Genomic DNA, 17,459 nt, shown 5'->3' on the forward strand with positions numbered 1-17,459 from the left:
GGAAGCGAATTCTTCCATGAGCTTTAGATACTGGCAATGTGGAAGATATTGAAGTTTTGACGAATATGTGAATCTCCAGTCTTTATTTTCTTATTTTCTTTCTCTCTTTTCCTTTCTTATTTCTTTTATGAATGTTATCAATCTCGCTGAAAGAAAGAAACGTGAACGCTGTTGATTGTATATAGATATTGATTTCTTCGTATGACTAATGGCCCTTATTACTAATCTATCGTTTGTTCGAAATGCTTCTAGAACTCGTATCAGAAGTTACAGCTGGTTTCGCATTATTTTATATGTAAAATCTTCCACATAAATATTAAGTAATTTAATTTGAAAAGAAACATATGTTGAAGAGAGGGAAAATAGAAAGTAATATTTCTAAAAATATGATTTAAAAAAATAATTAGCAAACAATATAAAACATATCGTTTCAAGAACATTACTTAACAAAAGATATTTTGCAAAACTAAAATAAAAGCATTGGGAGCGATCTCACATACAATCAATTTGAAGATTATTCAATTCTCATGTAAATTAAGTGATTGTATACAGGTCAATCTATATCAAATAAACCAATGACGGTTGCTGAACATTTTTTTTATTCCTGTGCACATTTTTTCACGACATCGAGAGAGTAGAAAACAAACATTCATTCATTTTAGATGTTCAGTTGCTTTATAATGAGCGGTCATTTTATATTGGCGCGTAAATCTATTTTGTACTTTACAGAAGTTTGCTGTAAACGCTATAATTTCGCTGTATTACTAAATATTTTATACAGAACAATACAAGCACACTCTTAATTAACTTCTTAATTAACTTTTCGTGTTAAACGAGATATTATATCAAGGTAACATATAGTTAACAGGGCGCTAGTTTTATTGAAAAAAATAAAGCTCCGTAATCTTTGAAGATGATGATTTCACACAAAAAGCATTGAAAATAAACTTAAATGCGCAACATTTTGTGTTCAGTATCATTAAGGCCGACTAATTTATTATTATTATTATTATTATTATTATTATTATTATTATTATTATTATTATTATTATTATTATTATTATTATTATTATTATTATTATTGTTGAAAGTTAACGTTTGAAAAACACAAAATTGCAGAGAAAAAGGCAATACTCACCATTTCTCCTCTTTCTTGGATATAGGCATTGCTGTGTTATATTGAGAGTACAAATTAGTTCGATCTCTTTGTTTGTGGTCAAAAATTCATTTATTTCAGAACAAAATGAATGAACAGATTAATCAAAGTATTGCCCGTCGCTGGTTACTACCTTTCTCCTCCTCTGATATAATTTTCAAATTCCATCTCGAAAAAATGTCTCGCTTTTTTAAGACGATCCGAGTTAAGAGCCCACTTTCGATTTCCGCGAACAAAGTGAACAACGACCTGCCAAATCGTGCTGTATCCTTAGAAAAAAAAACAGTAATCAGAAGGAGCAATGTCCGGCAAATACGGCGGCTAGGTAAATTATCCCACTTGAGCTTTCCCAAATATTTTTTTACGACCTTTGAGACATGAGGCCGATAACTTCGTCATGTCATTGATCGTATTCCGGCCGTTTTCTTCGTAATGTACGGCTCAAATGAATCAATTGTAGCCTCGATCTTCCGTAATGGAATCGCCAGGTTTAACATCTCATAGTATACAACACTCTTTTGATGCCATCAGATACACAGCATGATCTTCGAGCCATAAATATTCGGCTTTGGTGTTCGATGGTCGATTGTAATCATTCACCGAGCATAGCGTAGTATTTTCTCTCGCAAGTCAAAAATTGCCTTACAACTTCTCCCTGTTTCAGTTCATAAGACACCCAATTGCCTTGCTTTTGAATCATTCCCATGGATTTCAATCGTGCGGAAACTGCTTGTTGCGTAAATCCCAAGGATTATGCAGCTCCTCTTGCGTTAGGCACTGGTCTTCATCGAGAAATGTCTCCAAGTCTTTGTCTTCGATTTTTTTTTTTTTTTTTTTTTTTTTTTGCTATCCAGAGCGAGGTTTATCATCAATGAATATTCTTTATAATAATAATAATATTCTTTAAATATCGAAACCATTCTCTACATGATTTATCAGTTGTAGCATCATCACCATAATTTTTTTCAAGTATTCGATGTGCTTCAGCTACACTTTTCTTCCAATTAAAGCAGGAAAGTAAAACCTCGCTTAGTTAACACAAAATTAGACATATAGAACACAGCAAAAAGGAGACGTTCTGTATGAAACTCAAACTAGGGATGGATACGAGCGAATTCGAGTGAGTTTTCTTTGAAACTCTACTCGACTCGAAACAGACATCTTTTAGCTCGACTCGAGAACTCAGCTCGAAAAATTTCCTCCAACTCGACTCGAATTTGACTCAAGTTTCGAGTCGAGTAGAGCCAAATCGAGCCAAATCCTGTGTGTAGCTTCGAGTATTCTCTTGAACTATTCTACATAGACAATATAATTATTATCAATGTTACTACTTCTACTACAAATTATTATTATTATTATTATTATTATTATTATAAGAACGCCGTGTATAAACATGAAAGATAGGCGGTATGTATCTGAATACTAAGAACAAGTTGAATGCGACCTCGGTAGTCGTGAATTCTAAGGGGCAACAGAGGCGGATTTAGAAGATAAAAACGGGGGGAAGGCAGCCAGAACCCAGACTATGATAGTTTTTATTATTATTATTATTGCTCAGACGCGCCTCTTTGGTTTCGGCACCTGAAGATTTGAACCGAAACGGGCTATCATCATTGCAATCTTCTCTTCCTTCTTTATTTCATCATTCTTTTTTTTTTTTTTTTTTTTTTTGGGGGGGGGGCAGGACAAGGACCAGGACAAGGGTTAGGTTACGAAACCACAACACATTGAACAGACAGAACAAACAAAACGAAACAAAATAAAATTTAAAGAAAAAACAGCAAATCCTAATTACTAACTACTATTCTCCAATGATGATTTAAGTTTTTTTTTTTATCTAATCAAACTAATCTACTCTTAACATTGATCCTATTATAAATATCATCATTCATTGCTTTTAGTCTATACTTAGCTCATCCATGTAGTATTCCCTCTTCTTCTTTGTTCCAATTCGTTCAGGTTCTCCCTGTATGATTTGGTTTTACACCTTTGAATATAATTTGATTCTCTCCTGTATGTTTTTTTTTATTAATTTACCACATTCTCCTACAAAATCACTAAACACCCACTTCACTTATCACTATTAAGCACTGTCTATACTGGTATTCATAATATTACACTAATACACTATCACACTCTTGTGTGTGAAACAGTTTAAAGTCTAATTCCACTAAACACACTGCACTTGTTCCGTTTCCTTTCGTGCATTCTTCGTTAAATCTTGTCTGTCTCATGTGAGATGATTTTGTTTTTTATATATGTTCCTCGGTTGTTTTACGTATGTCCACGGCTCCCAATACAACAGCTTGGGGTCCAGAACCCACTCGGAGGACTTAGTGCGGGCCCTGATCAGTTGTGTTCCACCGCCGTGTGCAACGGAGCTGAAAGTGGCGTGTACGCAACAAGATCGCGGACGGTCACTGTTTTCTTTTTCCCGAGTTCATTTGTCTCATTACTTAGTTCTATGAGATATTAATGTGCTGTATGTTAGAATGCACGATGATCCACAACCGAAACACGAAATTCACCCCGGCCTGACGCATCCGGAGTTTCAATCCGGTCTGTCCGGGGATGTGTCGAGCCCACTTTCACTCTCGCGTTTCCTTCCGGGGCATGCGGAATACCAGCAATCCTGGAGGAGACCTCCGGTCCGAAAGGAACGCCCCATACACACGTTCACACATTCAATCTAATTCATTCATATATCTGTTAATTTCTTATTGGTTTCCGTTTGCTAGATTCCTTTCTTCATATATATATATATATATATATATATATATATATATATATATATATATATATATATATATTGTTCCGTTCGGAAAATTCAGCCGCAATTTTATTCAGCACTTTAAAGTATTTCCCTTCGCTAATGATATCCTCTAATATTCCTGTTCTTACATCGTTCATCTCGTTCATTCAGTCTTCTAGTAGGGGACACCACATTACCTAGTGTTCCGAAGTTTCAAACTCACTACAACCACAGTTTCCTTCTTCTTTTAAGCGAAACCTTTGAAAATATTGGCCACAGGGCCCATGTCCCGTGATGAAGTGGACAAGGCCTAGAGTTTGTGCAAAATTGTTCCATTTTAGTCTTTCTCTTATGTTCGGGATTAATTTATGTGTTCTTCTTGCTTTCTCTGAGTTATTCCAGTCTTGTTGCCACTTTTCTAATATTACTTGCTCTATATCTTGTATGTTATCTATTTCTTTGCCTATTAGGTCCTGTACCCTACTTTTGTTTTCTTTTTTAAACCAACACATTGCCGCCCGTTGAATTATTAATAAATGCATTGGTTTTAACCCCAACAATACAGCTAGTGCATTGTAGGGAGTAGTACCAAATGCCCCGCTTAATCTGATCATTATATTTATTTGGGGTCTTTCTATTTTCAGTTTTAGTGCATTGTTTTCTAACAACCTGTGAGCCCAAACGCTGCCAGCATAATTCATAGTTGCCCTTAAAATTGAGAGATGGTATACTTTTTATTAAATTTCGTGGAAGCTTATATATATTACTTGCTATATTTATTAGTTTATTGGTAACTTTATGTCCTTTATCACTAATGTAATTTACGTGATGTCCAATATTTAGTTTATCGTCTACTTGAATGCCAAGATATTTGAATTCGCTTACTCTTTTTATTTTTTCTTCTCGAATTTTGATTATTGAGTCCCTTGCCAGATTTGTTCCGAAAATCATATATTTGATTTTTTTTTCTTGGATAACTTTAGTTTACTTTAATCTTGCAGTATTCTTATTATTTCTTTTGAATTTTCCTCTATTTCCCTTCTTGTGTTTGCTGATGTTATTACTGCTAGGCCATCTGCAACGGCTATTAATCTATTTACGCATTTATTTTTGTTTAATGCTTCCAAGCATGGCTGGAATTCAATGTCCCACATCAATGGGCCTAGAATAGATACCTGTGGACATCCTTTTTGTGTATTAATGCTTATATCTTCATTTTCTTATTTTATTATTTTTTTCTGTCTTGAAAATAATATTGTATTGTGTTCACTAGGTATTCTGGTATATTTAGCTCTTTTAGTCTTTATACCAGCGAGGGGATCCACAGATTGTCGAAAACCCCTTCTATATCTACAAACAAGGTTAATACATACTTTATTGCGCTCCTGCGATCCAAAATTTTCTCCACAAAAACATTTAGAGCGCCCTCGGTTGATTTGTGTCTTCTAAAGCCGTACTGCAAGTTATCTCCTTCAATATTCCTATATTTGTGTAATCTGAAAGCTAATGTTTTTTTTTTTTTTTTTTTCATAAATTTTAGAAATATTCCCGAGGAGGCATATTGGTCTGTAGGAGCTTACATCTGTTGGGTCTCTATCTTCACTTTTCATTAATATTATTAATGTTGATTCCTTCCAAGAGAGCGGAAATTTCCTCTTCCTTAGTAGAGTATTACATAATTTAGTTAGATATTGTATCCATATTTCTTTTTTTATATAAATTTCATTTTTTTTATTCCGTCTAGTCCAGGGACTTTTCCTGATTTCAATTTCTTTATTATTTGTTTGATTCCTCATTTGTTACTAGGTCTATTTGATCTTCATGTTCTTTTTTTGATAACTTGGTTATAGTCTTCTCTTAGTTTTCGTTGTTGATCTGTTTCTTTACTTACGTCATCTATTGGAAAGAACTTATTTGACAGTTTAAGCATAGTTCCTTCTCTTGTTTTCGTATATGAATTGTCATTATTCTTTAGTGTAGTTAGTATTATGTTGTTTATTTTCTGCATGATTAGATTTTAGGGAAGCCCCCATTGATCCAGTTCTATATTATTTTTTTAGAAATTGTTTCCAACTCTTCTTTTTAGCAGCTAATAATTCATCTGTATATTTTTGTTTCGCTAGCATATAATTTTCTAATCTTCTTTCTTTAAGTATAGGAATTATTGTAGATTGGTAGCCTTTTCTTTTTGCTTTTGATATCTTCTTTTAGTCTTTCTAGCTTTAGGGACCAAAATCATTATATTTTTTTCTTTGTCTTGACTTCTGGAATTGATTCCTCTATAGATTTATTTGTTTTATTTTCTATCTCTGTTACTAATTTATCTAGATCGTCGTAGTCATCAATTTGTGGTAAGCACAGTTTTTTCTCGAATAGTTCCCAACCTATTTTTCGTAAGTTATAATTCTCACCTTTTGTTCCAAGGGTAGTATATTCTATGTTAAATGTTATTACTTCATGATCGCTTGTTGTTACAATGTCTTGAACTGTCCAGCTCACTATTTTTTTCTTCTAATTGAATAGTACTTATAGTAACATCAATGAAGGACTTTCCTCTCGGGACTGCAAATGTTGGTCTGTTAACTTTATTCATAACCCTTAAACCATTTTGTAGAATAAAATCTTCCAGGATTTCGCCTGTCATCTGTTATCAGTGAGCCCCAAATAATTGATTTTGCGTTTGCATCTATTGTAATGATAAAATTAGTCCTTTGATTTTGCCAAATTATTATTTGTATTTTCTGTATGAAATCCTGTATATTTAGACTGTATTGAAAGTAATAATTTATCAGTCAAAAAGATTTGTTACCAAGGTTACCTCCGTGCATACTGTCCATTCGTCACAATATCGCGCAATTTTTAGTACTTCAATATTTTTATTCATGATTACCGTTATTGCTTTCGGATCGTTTCCTTCCTTTATTATTCTTGCTCTCGGCGGAAATGCTGTTAATTTGCTCTTGACATTGTATGGTTCCTGTATGTTTACTGTGTCTATTTCATTGATTTCAACAAATCTTCTTAATTCCATCGTGGCAATTTTTGATCTTTGGGCGTTGTTTTGCACTATTTTTAATTTTGTAAATTGATTATGTATATTTAGTATGGACCAATGCCTTCTTGCCGGACTTGCTGAAGTCCAAATATATTCGTCCATGAGCAATAACGAGTTGTTTTTACACATTTTCCAAATTCCAATAAATTCTCCGTCGTAAAATTGCTTCGTCGATTAAATCTACTAATTCCCATCCGTTCGCCGGTTCGTAATTCCATCCTGTCTACTTCTTCCAGAACGGGATATGTTATAGATCTGCCCTTCTCATGAAGATCCCTTGTTATTTGTCTAAACGCCACTGTTAGTATTTGCTTATCCTCCAACTTGGCAAGCTTATATTGTATTTCCATTTTTTTCATAAAGTGGCTTTGGTTCTTTGAATATTGGAGATATTTCTGAAATATCTGTGGACGTTGTAGTAATTGTTGAGTCTTGGATTTTCTCTTCTTTTGGTGGAAATAAGTACTTCTCTTCGCCATGTGTGAACGAATTTTCCAATTTGGGTATTCCCGATTTTTCTTCCGAGGTATGTTTCTTCTTTTGGTTTTTCTTCCGATTCTCCAATAATGTTGTAAATTCGCTCTGTATTTGTTTCACTGTATCTGAACCTTCTGTTTGTACATATTTGTTCTTAGTTGTTATATTCTATTTTATCTTCCTTTCTAAGAATGCTTCCAGTCTTATTCTGTCTCTTTTAACTTTGCTCGGGGGTTTGCTTTCCTTATGTTTACCTTTTTATTGGATACCTTTACCCATAGTTTATTTTACTAATTATCCTCTCTCGGGACACTCTATAGGACACACAATCCTCCGTATTTGGTGCTTGACATGTTTTGTGTCTCAGTTTGCAAGGAACGCAAATGCTTTTTTATGTTTTTCATCACACTCTTCACTTTTGTGTCTCAGTGTACCACAGTATCGGCATCTTTTTTATCTTTGTTATCACAATATTGTGTGATGTGCCCGAACTCTTGACAGATATAACACTTCGGCACCATTAGGAAGTCTTTTACCTTGTGTGATTCGTAATCGATATAAACCTTGTCCTTATTTATTAAGTACTTTCTAATATTAGGTGTAACTTCAATTACTAAGTGGCACTTCTTTTGGTTCTTTTTTCCCTGCACGAAATCTGGCCTTAATTTGCTCTTTTACTTCCGGTAAGTTGTCTTTGAAGTTCTCTTCGATCATTGTTTCCAGAATTTATTCATCTTTCAGATAGGATGGAACACCATATATGATCATTAGTGGATTCATTTTTCTGTTTTCCTCAAAGCTGAAGTTACATTTATTTTTTTTCTTTCGATTTTATTTTATTTATATCTTCCTTGGTGGCCGTTTCCAGTACGACAATGTCCTTCGTGGTTCTCTTTACCGTTATTTTTATTTTTCTTTCCTTGGGTCAATGACTTCGACCAGTCTTTGTGCCGTCTGTTTGGTGGTTTCTCCTTCTTTTGGTCTAAAGATTAGTGCCGGTTTTGTTAGTCGATACCTCCCATTCTTTTCTCCTTCTCTGTGATCTTCCTTCCCTGTCTCACTATTTCTGACCATGATATAGACGCTTCATCTGTTTCCATTTTGTCTGATTTTAGGTTGTCGATTTTTTTTCGCTAATTCCCTTAGTTCCTCGTTTAGATTTGTATTTCCCATTTTTTTTCTTTTAAGATGGAAACTTCTCGTAATGAGCTCGTTTTTGTGTTTTTCACCGTGAAACCTAGTTCCTTTACCTATTATTTTAGTTTTTTTTATTTATTTACCTTTTCCAGTTGGCTTCCTTTGTCTTCTGATTTCCTCAGCTGTGACGTTTTTTTCCTTAAGTTTGCTATCCATTTTTTTGTATTTGTTTGTCCCTTTCCTGTCTTATTTCTTGTTTATCCTTCCTCAGTTCCTCTATTTCCTTTCTCTGGTCTTTTATGATATCCTGAAGGTTCTTGATTGTGTGTTTATCCTCCAGTCTTGAACCCTTCTGTCCGCTCATAATTTCCATTTCAATTATTAATTTTTCTTTCTGGAGATCCTCGTATCTACTCTGGAGTTCCTAATTTATTTTCTCCATTTGTTGGAGTTTCCCTTCTAAAAGTGTTCTATCTTTAACCCATACGACCATTCTTTTCTTTAGTTTGTCAAGATGACCCTTCCCTACTTTTTTTCCAATCCAGAAAGCTATCTAAGTAGGTGTGTTCGCTTTCATATTGATCAATTGTGTCAAAGCTGTAGGATGTCATAGTTGTGTGTTTTTTGTAGGTTGTTTCTGGTGGTATTTCCTCCCTTGTTCTTTTACGCGCCTCCTCTTATTCCATTCTTGTAGGTGTTGCTTGGGCGTTGGAATGACTAACTGGTGAGTCTTATCTTGCTTGTTTTTTTTTTCTCATCGATGGTGGTGTCCTTTGCATAGTGCCCCTAAAAAACTACGGACAACCTGCAGCACACTATCGCATGGAGGGTTGCCTATCCTGCACTATTGTTGATGCTTCTCCTGAGAATCTTAATAATCTCGGCTTTACGCCTTATTAGGTAGCAACCTGTTCTGTCAGGCTGCCACGAGGGTTGTCTAACTGCCACAAATGACAAAATTAGAAATCATCTCAACCATTATAGTCCAACAGATGATACGATAGGGCTGTTCCGATAATCGAGTAATCGATAACAATTCGATAAAATTTCAAAACCGTTTCATCTATAAAGAATTTTAATTTTATCGAATTATAGAACTTTCGAGACTCTCGAAATGATCGAGACTCCCAGAATGTTCGAGACTCTCGGAATGTTCGAGATCCCCGAAATGTTCGAGACTCCCGAAATTTTCGGGACTCTCGAAGTGTTCGAGGCACTCTAAATGTAAGAAACATTAGACAACTTCGAGACACTCGAACTTTTCGAGAGTCTCGAATTGTTTGAAAGCAGCAAATACAGAAATATATCAATATGATCGCATTTGTCGAGTCGCTTGAATATTTTGAAAAGTTCGGGATTATCCTAGTGTTCGGAAGAAACAATGAATTCGAGGTTATCATAGTTGTATATAATATGTATTACATATATGCAGGGTGTTCGTTTTAAAACTTCTCTCCTTAGGAATAAAGTGAAGAAAAAGTTTTTTTTTCACAAATCTGTACAAGGTTTAAGCAGTCTGTCAGAAGAGAGAAAGAGGAAGAGAAAACATGAAAAATGAAATGAAATCTTTGAGTTTTACGTCCCACGGAGAAAACATGCATCACCCGAATGAAATTGGAATCCAAGACACCATTAGTCTACTAAGAGTCACTTTTCCGATTGCGCCAATAACGGGGCAGGCAGAAAAATAATTTAACATATGATTTCGAGGGTTTAATTTAAAGTTCTGTATAGAGACAGCTACTGATATAGGTAGAGGATGGAAATTCGTTAAGGCTGAAGACTTAGCAAACTTTCGTTTCGAAAATTTACCATCCGGCGCTAGAATGCCTTCGAGTATTTGAGATTGTCGTGAAACAAACCTTGAGAATTTTCAGTGCACGGTATTACAGGCGCTCCTTATTACAGGCCGTCCTGTCTGTCTGTTTGTATGTGGCATCCGACGATAACTTTCTAACGGATTGTCCGATTTTGATGGAACTCATTTTAAAATGTTCTCGTTTGCTTTCACCAGACACCTATTGTTTTGATTGCCATACGACAAGGGGAATTTTCATGAACTCAAGTATTTGTTCTTACTTTGAGCGTAGGCGTGTGGAAGCTACGATAATTTCGAATGATCTTTTTTTTTTTGAAATTACAAAAAAAAAATCACACAATAAAGAAATTATTGCCTTAAGAGTTAATCTGAAACTTCGATATTATCTATATTAATCTTAGATAAAACTTCTGTAGGAACTAACTTTCCAACCAATTGTATCCATTTATTTTTGGTATGCTTTGACGGACGCCATAACTTTAGTTCGTCAATATTTCGTAAACCCAGAAGTTTACCAGTCTTTACATCATTTAATTCGAAAACCTTATTGTTAATTTGTCTAATACATAAATAAGGTCCAGCATATAAATCGCAGAACTTATAAGTTCTCTTCATTGCCGCATTACTTTGAGAATGTAACCTCACAAAAAAAAAAAAAAAAAAAAAAAACAGATCATTGATTTGGATTTTGAATCTACCTGTCTGTTGATGTTCGATCTTTTGGTTCCTCAGGAGAAATTTACGTGTTCTACGAAGACGTACCATACTGACAAGGTGTGAATAATTCAATTCATCATTCTCATTAATTTTATTATTAAAATGCTGTTCTATGTTGTTTTTTTTTATTCTATCAGTTCTATTATGAATATTCGCAAGAACAACTCCCAAGGTATCGGAAACTGAATAATTTAAAAAGTAAGTAATTTCCTTTATGCACTTAATCCAGTGTGTGTGTGTTTATTTTTGCAACAGTGTCGAAATAACATACCAAGATTTTGATGAACATTTTCAACAATAGAGCTACTTGGATGATATGGAGTAAAAAATGTACTTTAATATTGGCATTATTCATCGCACGGATAAATACATTACTGCGAAATTGTCCACCATTAACACACAAAATAAGTTCAATTGGTCAACAATGTGGTATGTACACATTCAAAATTCGGTGTACAATCGCAGGTGAAGTTGCTTTTCGTAAAGGATACGCCACTAAATATCTCGTAAAAACATCTATGACACTCAAAAGAAAAGTATCACCAATAGGTGCTCGAGGAAGAGGTCCGTACAAGTCGATAGAAATAAAACATGAGGTCTTTCAGGCATGATTGACATAATTTGTTTGTATATAGACTGGAAATTATGCTTAATTCTCATGCAATCCTCGCAATCATTAATATAACTCTTAATTTGCGTTCTAAGTGACTTCCAATAAAATGATTTACTAATTAGTAAATATAACTTTAAATATCCAAAATGGCCAAAATCTTCATAATATGATTTTAATATTCGAGGCACCAATGTCGGGGGAATGAAAATGTTCTTCCTATTTTTAAATTTGAAATCTTTAATTAAAAGTATTTTATTAGACATTTGATACAGTGGACTCAAATTACGAGGACAACCACAATTCTGAGGTAAAGATATTAAATGGTACATAATTTTGGAATAATCTTCAGAATTCTTTTGGTGTTCTTTCAATTCATCGATGGGTATTTTGGCTACCTCATCCTGTAAAATTTTAAAGGCATTTATAGATAACACTCGGCGATTATCGTCTGGAAACAATCTTGACAACGAACTACCGGAACATTACTTACACTTTTAATATGTTGTACTTCAAAGTCAAAAGACTGAAGTTCCAGTGACCGCCGCAATAAACGACTGTTGTACCCTCGAACTTTCTTAAGATGTCGTAAAGAACTATGGACAGTCAAAACTATAAAATGACAACCACTTACATATGGAGCAAACTTTTGGAGTGCAAAGCATACCGCAAGTAATTCAATTTCAGTCGTCGTATACACTTTCTCTGAACTCTTCAGTGTAAGACTAACGCAATGTATGACTGCTGGTCCACCTACAGTAGGGTTAGGTTGCCACAAAATACCAGAATTTCCAGAAGACGATCCGTCGCATTGCATACAAAAAGGACGATCAAACCTAGGGTGATTCAAACGAATATTTTCCATAATACAAGCTTTCAGTTTGTGAAAACTCCTTTCTTGTAGAACACCCCATTGCCATGGAATTCCCTTTTTAATTACAGAGAATAAAGGCTGAGCTAATTCTTCAAACCAAAGGTATGCATTTTCTGAACCAATTGAACCTAAAACTTGTCGATTTTCTTCCAAATTTGTTGGAGCTGTCAGATCCTTTATAGCTTGATTTTTTTGATTCATTGAAGCACATTACTTGCGTTCCAAAGATGAACACGACAGTGAAACCAGCACGAAACCACAAGTAATTAAATATGACAAACATCGTAGACTGTCGAGGTTTGTACAGCAGAATAGGGCTCAAACCTTGGCAAAAATAATAGTGGATTTCAACAGATTTTAACTGTGGGCAAAGCGTGAATATGTTTAAGCACACAATCCACCGTAGACTGTTAAATATGGGCCTACGGAGCCGACATTCCACACGCGTATCAATGTGGCAACCACACATCATCGATAGTGATGGAACAGCACTGTCCATCGTCATTGGGCCGCAGGACAGTGGCACAACACTGCTGGGTCCGATGAATCACGATGATACTTCATCAAGTTGATAGTCATTTCAGAATATGTCATCTTCCACGGAAACATCTGCTCTAGGCGAGCTCAGTAGGACAACGACAATTATTTGGTGGCTCGATTATGACTTCCGGAACCTTCACATGATCATCCATGGCCCAATAGTGAGTGCAGAGTGCAGAGGGCATTATATTGTAGTGGTCGGCGGAGATAGTGGTGAATATCAACCGTTGCAATAGCTTCCAAACTCAACTGATCTTAACCCAGTTGAAAACCTTTGGAATGTCATTAAATGTGAGATCAGAAATTATCAACTCGCTCAGTGAAATTTACAAAATTAATGCATTGCATGTGCATATGTGGTGTCCTAGTCTCCAGCTACCTATAAAGATGCAATTGCTTCCATGTCAAATCACATTACTGCGGTCCTGCAAGCTAAAGATGAACATACCAGATATTAGAAATATGGTCGTATTAGTATATATTTCTGACGGTGTCTGATTGATCAGTATATATTTCTTGTGAGTGTATTCTCATGCGAATACAGATGTGTTGATGACAATTAACTAGAACTGCACTAGGCAACAGGAGAAAGGCATGCCATGCGATACAATAAACTTGAAGTTACAAACAAATGCCCGTGTTCTCTTTTCAACTTAATCAAATAAGATATATCTAGTGTATTAAGCTAAATTGATAACGCTAACGATCATATAGGCGATAGTTGATATATGTTTGGATGGCACGATGCATCAAGAAACAAACTGAATATTGCATAGTGATAAACGTGTGTAGCACACAGATAACTGTTAGATGGCAAACATGCTGTAAGGTATGATGTAACATCGAAGACAGGAAGAAAGGAAATTCTCGTTTAGCATACAAATAACGTAGGTCACATTCACATTTGCATAGCAAACGTACGTATCCCTAAAATATCATAAACATACGCCTGTCCGTATATTTTTAAGGAATTCGGTTTACTAAAACTCCTGTATATGTTTACTCCGCTTTTTCGTGTGTGTTCATCTATCCGGAATACAAGATGTCTCCAGAGCTACATACTTGATGATTCATCATCAATTTTGTCTAGGAGGTACAGAGTCAAGATTTATTAACGGAAGTCGTTGATGGAGGTGATTTATTCACCGAAAATGATAGAAATCGACAATTTCAGTTTTAACATTGGTCACTATAGAGCAAAAAATGAAAATAGATAACGAAAAGCTGTTTCATGCAATCGATTGAACGTCCCGAGAATACATTTCATTTCCATCCTTAGCTCTCTTCTAAAATTGGAAGTGATATAAATCCACTTCAACTTTCGCATTCAGTTTTGATCTACGGAGAGCAAAATATGACAAATAGCGAGAAACTTTCTTAAATGGATTTAGCGTTGTAAAATAGGTACGATATTCTCTCTTAAACCTCTATTTCGTGACGGGGACAAATAGCCTCGTTGCTGACGTACCCATTAGCCCCAACCAAACAATCAATCTTAAACCTCTATACAAACCGTAGGTGACATATATCAACCATTTCAGCTTTTAACATTGATCACTATAAAGTAAAAACAGTAACATATACAACGAGAGGCGGTTTTCTACAATAAATTGAACATCCAAGAAAATGTTCACTCTTTATTCTCGCTATTAAAACCGAAAGTGTTAAAAATATGTTGTTGCCACTTCCGATTTTAATATTAATTGAGGAAATATCACACCATACAAACAGAACTACTTCACTTGATGTTCACATGACGTGTTACATTTTTTTCAGTGTATGGACTATGAGTTGTGATCTGATTTGTCCCATAATTAACAAGGATTGAACGCTTCGAGTTGCTCCATATTGCAGCGATCGAGGCCGGAATCAAGTACACCAAAACGGAATGAGGTAATAGCTTGACACCGTCAAAGTATTCATACAATTGTTATTACAGTCACATTCGAGAACTCTTTTGATCAACATAATTACTATTTTAGCTACAGGAAACTCACATTTAGTTTCGAGGCAATATCAATTTCGTGCACCAGGATAAGATAGAAGAATCCTCAAGAGTAATCATTCTACTTCTAGGAACATGGAAAACAGAACATTTCCATTTTAGTCCCCGTTGGTGCAATAAACCGCCTGTTTACAATACTGTTTATGTCTCATAAAAGCAGAGGTCAAACCAAGTTAGTTAGATTCGTCGTCTACTCTCATCCTTCCAACATTCTACTTTCTTGATTTTCGATTATCTCCATCCAGGGTTTCTGTGCTTTGCCTGTTCCGGTGCTTCTGTTCCTTTCTATACCTTTTCTATGTCCACACGTGCTGCTGCAGGCTTGTTGTTTTTTGTATGAAGTAAAAAAAAAAGATCGAAAATTCCAATCTGAGCTAATAGTTTCCCATCCCTTTAGTTTTTTTCTCTTTCACCAGAATAGTAGACATACCAGCCTCTCCGAAATGAAACTGGAAACTAAAGAGGATAGGCTTACATCTATTTCGCTTTTCCTCTGAAAATCATTCTACTGATAAGAACGTTCGCCTATGCTAAGTTATAAAGGCAGAACATCCAAATATGCATCACAGTAATTATTTCCAGTATTAGGGTGTGTCTAAGCACGGCGCTCGGATTATAAACTTTTCTTACTTTTTTTATTTTTTTATTTTTTTTTATTTTTATTTTTTATTTTTTTTTTGCGTGAGGTAATCTAGATAGTATTTTATATTTAGGTCAAATATTACAATTTTTCAGTCACAATTACGAGGGTTATTACAAAAGTCATGGTAACGCCACTTTTTTTTTTCGAAAAGTGGAACGTACCAAAAACTTATGAAATTTGCCAATGGTAAGTAGGGCATATACAAAGGTCACATGTAGAAAGTTGGATTAACATACATATCCACAACAGGATATATCACAAGAAAAATGAGTACAAAGAGCTGTTCGTTTCATAGTGCTCTACCTCGAATTACAGCATTACAAACCATTTCAAGTACAAATTACAATTATGTGTATTCAAAGATTCGCTCATGGTAAATCCACGGTGCCTCCCACATCGAGGGCAGTGTGTGGTAGATTCCTTGGGTGATAACTTCGAAGGACTTTAGGTACCGCTGGTATGCTTCTGGGCTTTACACATAATCGTAATTGTAATTGTAACGGTTTGTAATGTAATTCTAGGTAAAACAGGTTTAAACCGAACAATTTGTTGTACTCGTTTTTTATGTTCCATATCCTGATGGGGATATGTATTTTCATTCAAATTCCTACTTGTAGCATTTACAAATGTGATAAAATTATATTTGGATATTAAGATTTATTTCTTCATCCTCATTTCGCTAAAAAATATTAAAAAGTTGTCATGACTTTTGCGGTAACCTTCGCATCAACACCAGCATACTATTAATATTACGTTTGTCTCTTTTAAATTTTACGTCCTGCTATTAAACCAATTAGACTAAAGAAAACGACTGATTAAAGAAAGTGAATATATATACTAACCTTTGGCTAGGTGGGGATTTCGACCCCAGACCTCCGTGTTTGCTCGGCCTACGGCCTCGCATCTCTTATGTATCAGCCTTTTCATCAAGAGTGAATTTCGTGCATTTGCTTTTAATACTTCCTGAATTCAGCCAACTGGGGAATTTGACCCCAATGTCCCGCATTTGCTCCGCCTACAGCATCGCATTTCTTATACATAAAACACTACCAAACTTCAAGTTTCTTTTCCTATTTCAACTATCTAAAAGATAAGATAGCTGTATCCCAAGAAAACGCCCATTTAAATAACATGGGAATTTCTTCATCTTCCTTTATACCTCTTCAAAACTAAGAACATTCACTTTTGGCAATTTTCCTACAGATTGGTACCGGAAGGCTATAGCCATGCCAAATTTCAGCACTCTTATAATGCCGGTAGTGCCTAAACATTTTGGGGTGTAGAAGACGTTCCATATAAAATAACATTCGAAAGATTTTTTTTCCAGTTCCACGTAAAACCACTCTAAATCTGGAAGTTTTTGTTTTCATTGAATTACTTGGGTAAAGTTAACGAAAACGTACAAATATACCAAATTGCAAGTTTTTACTCGAAATCTAAGTACATAAAATATGAGATTATAAGTAAAAAAAAAAAGTACATTTAAATAACATAGAAAATTTCCTCATTCCCCCTTTAGACACCCTAAAAATTATATATTGAGTTATTATCTGAGTGCAGATTTTGAGACGATGAAGCTGGTGTGTTAATGGACAAAGTGAATTTTCCTGGCGTATTCAATTTGTTGCATAGTACTTTTATCTTCTAAGAGCTTCATATAAAGCTTAAAAGTTC

This window comes from Thermobia domestica, chromosome 6 (assembly GCF_964235325.1).
Source record: "Thermobia domestica chromosome 6, izTheDome1.hap1.1, whole genome shotgun sequence".
NCBI lineage: Eukaryota > Metazoa > Arthropoda > Insecta > Zygentoma > Lepismatidae > Thermobia > Thermobia domestica.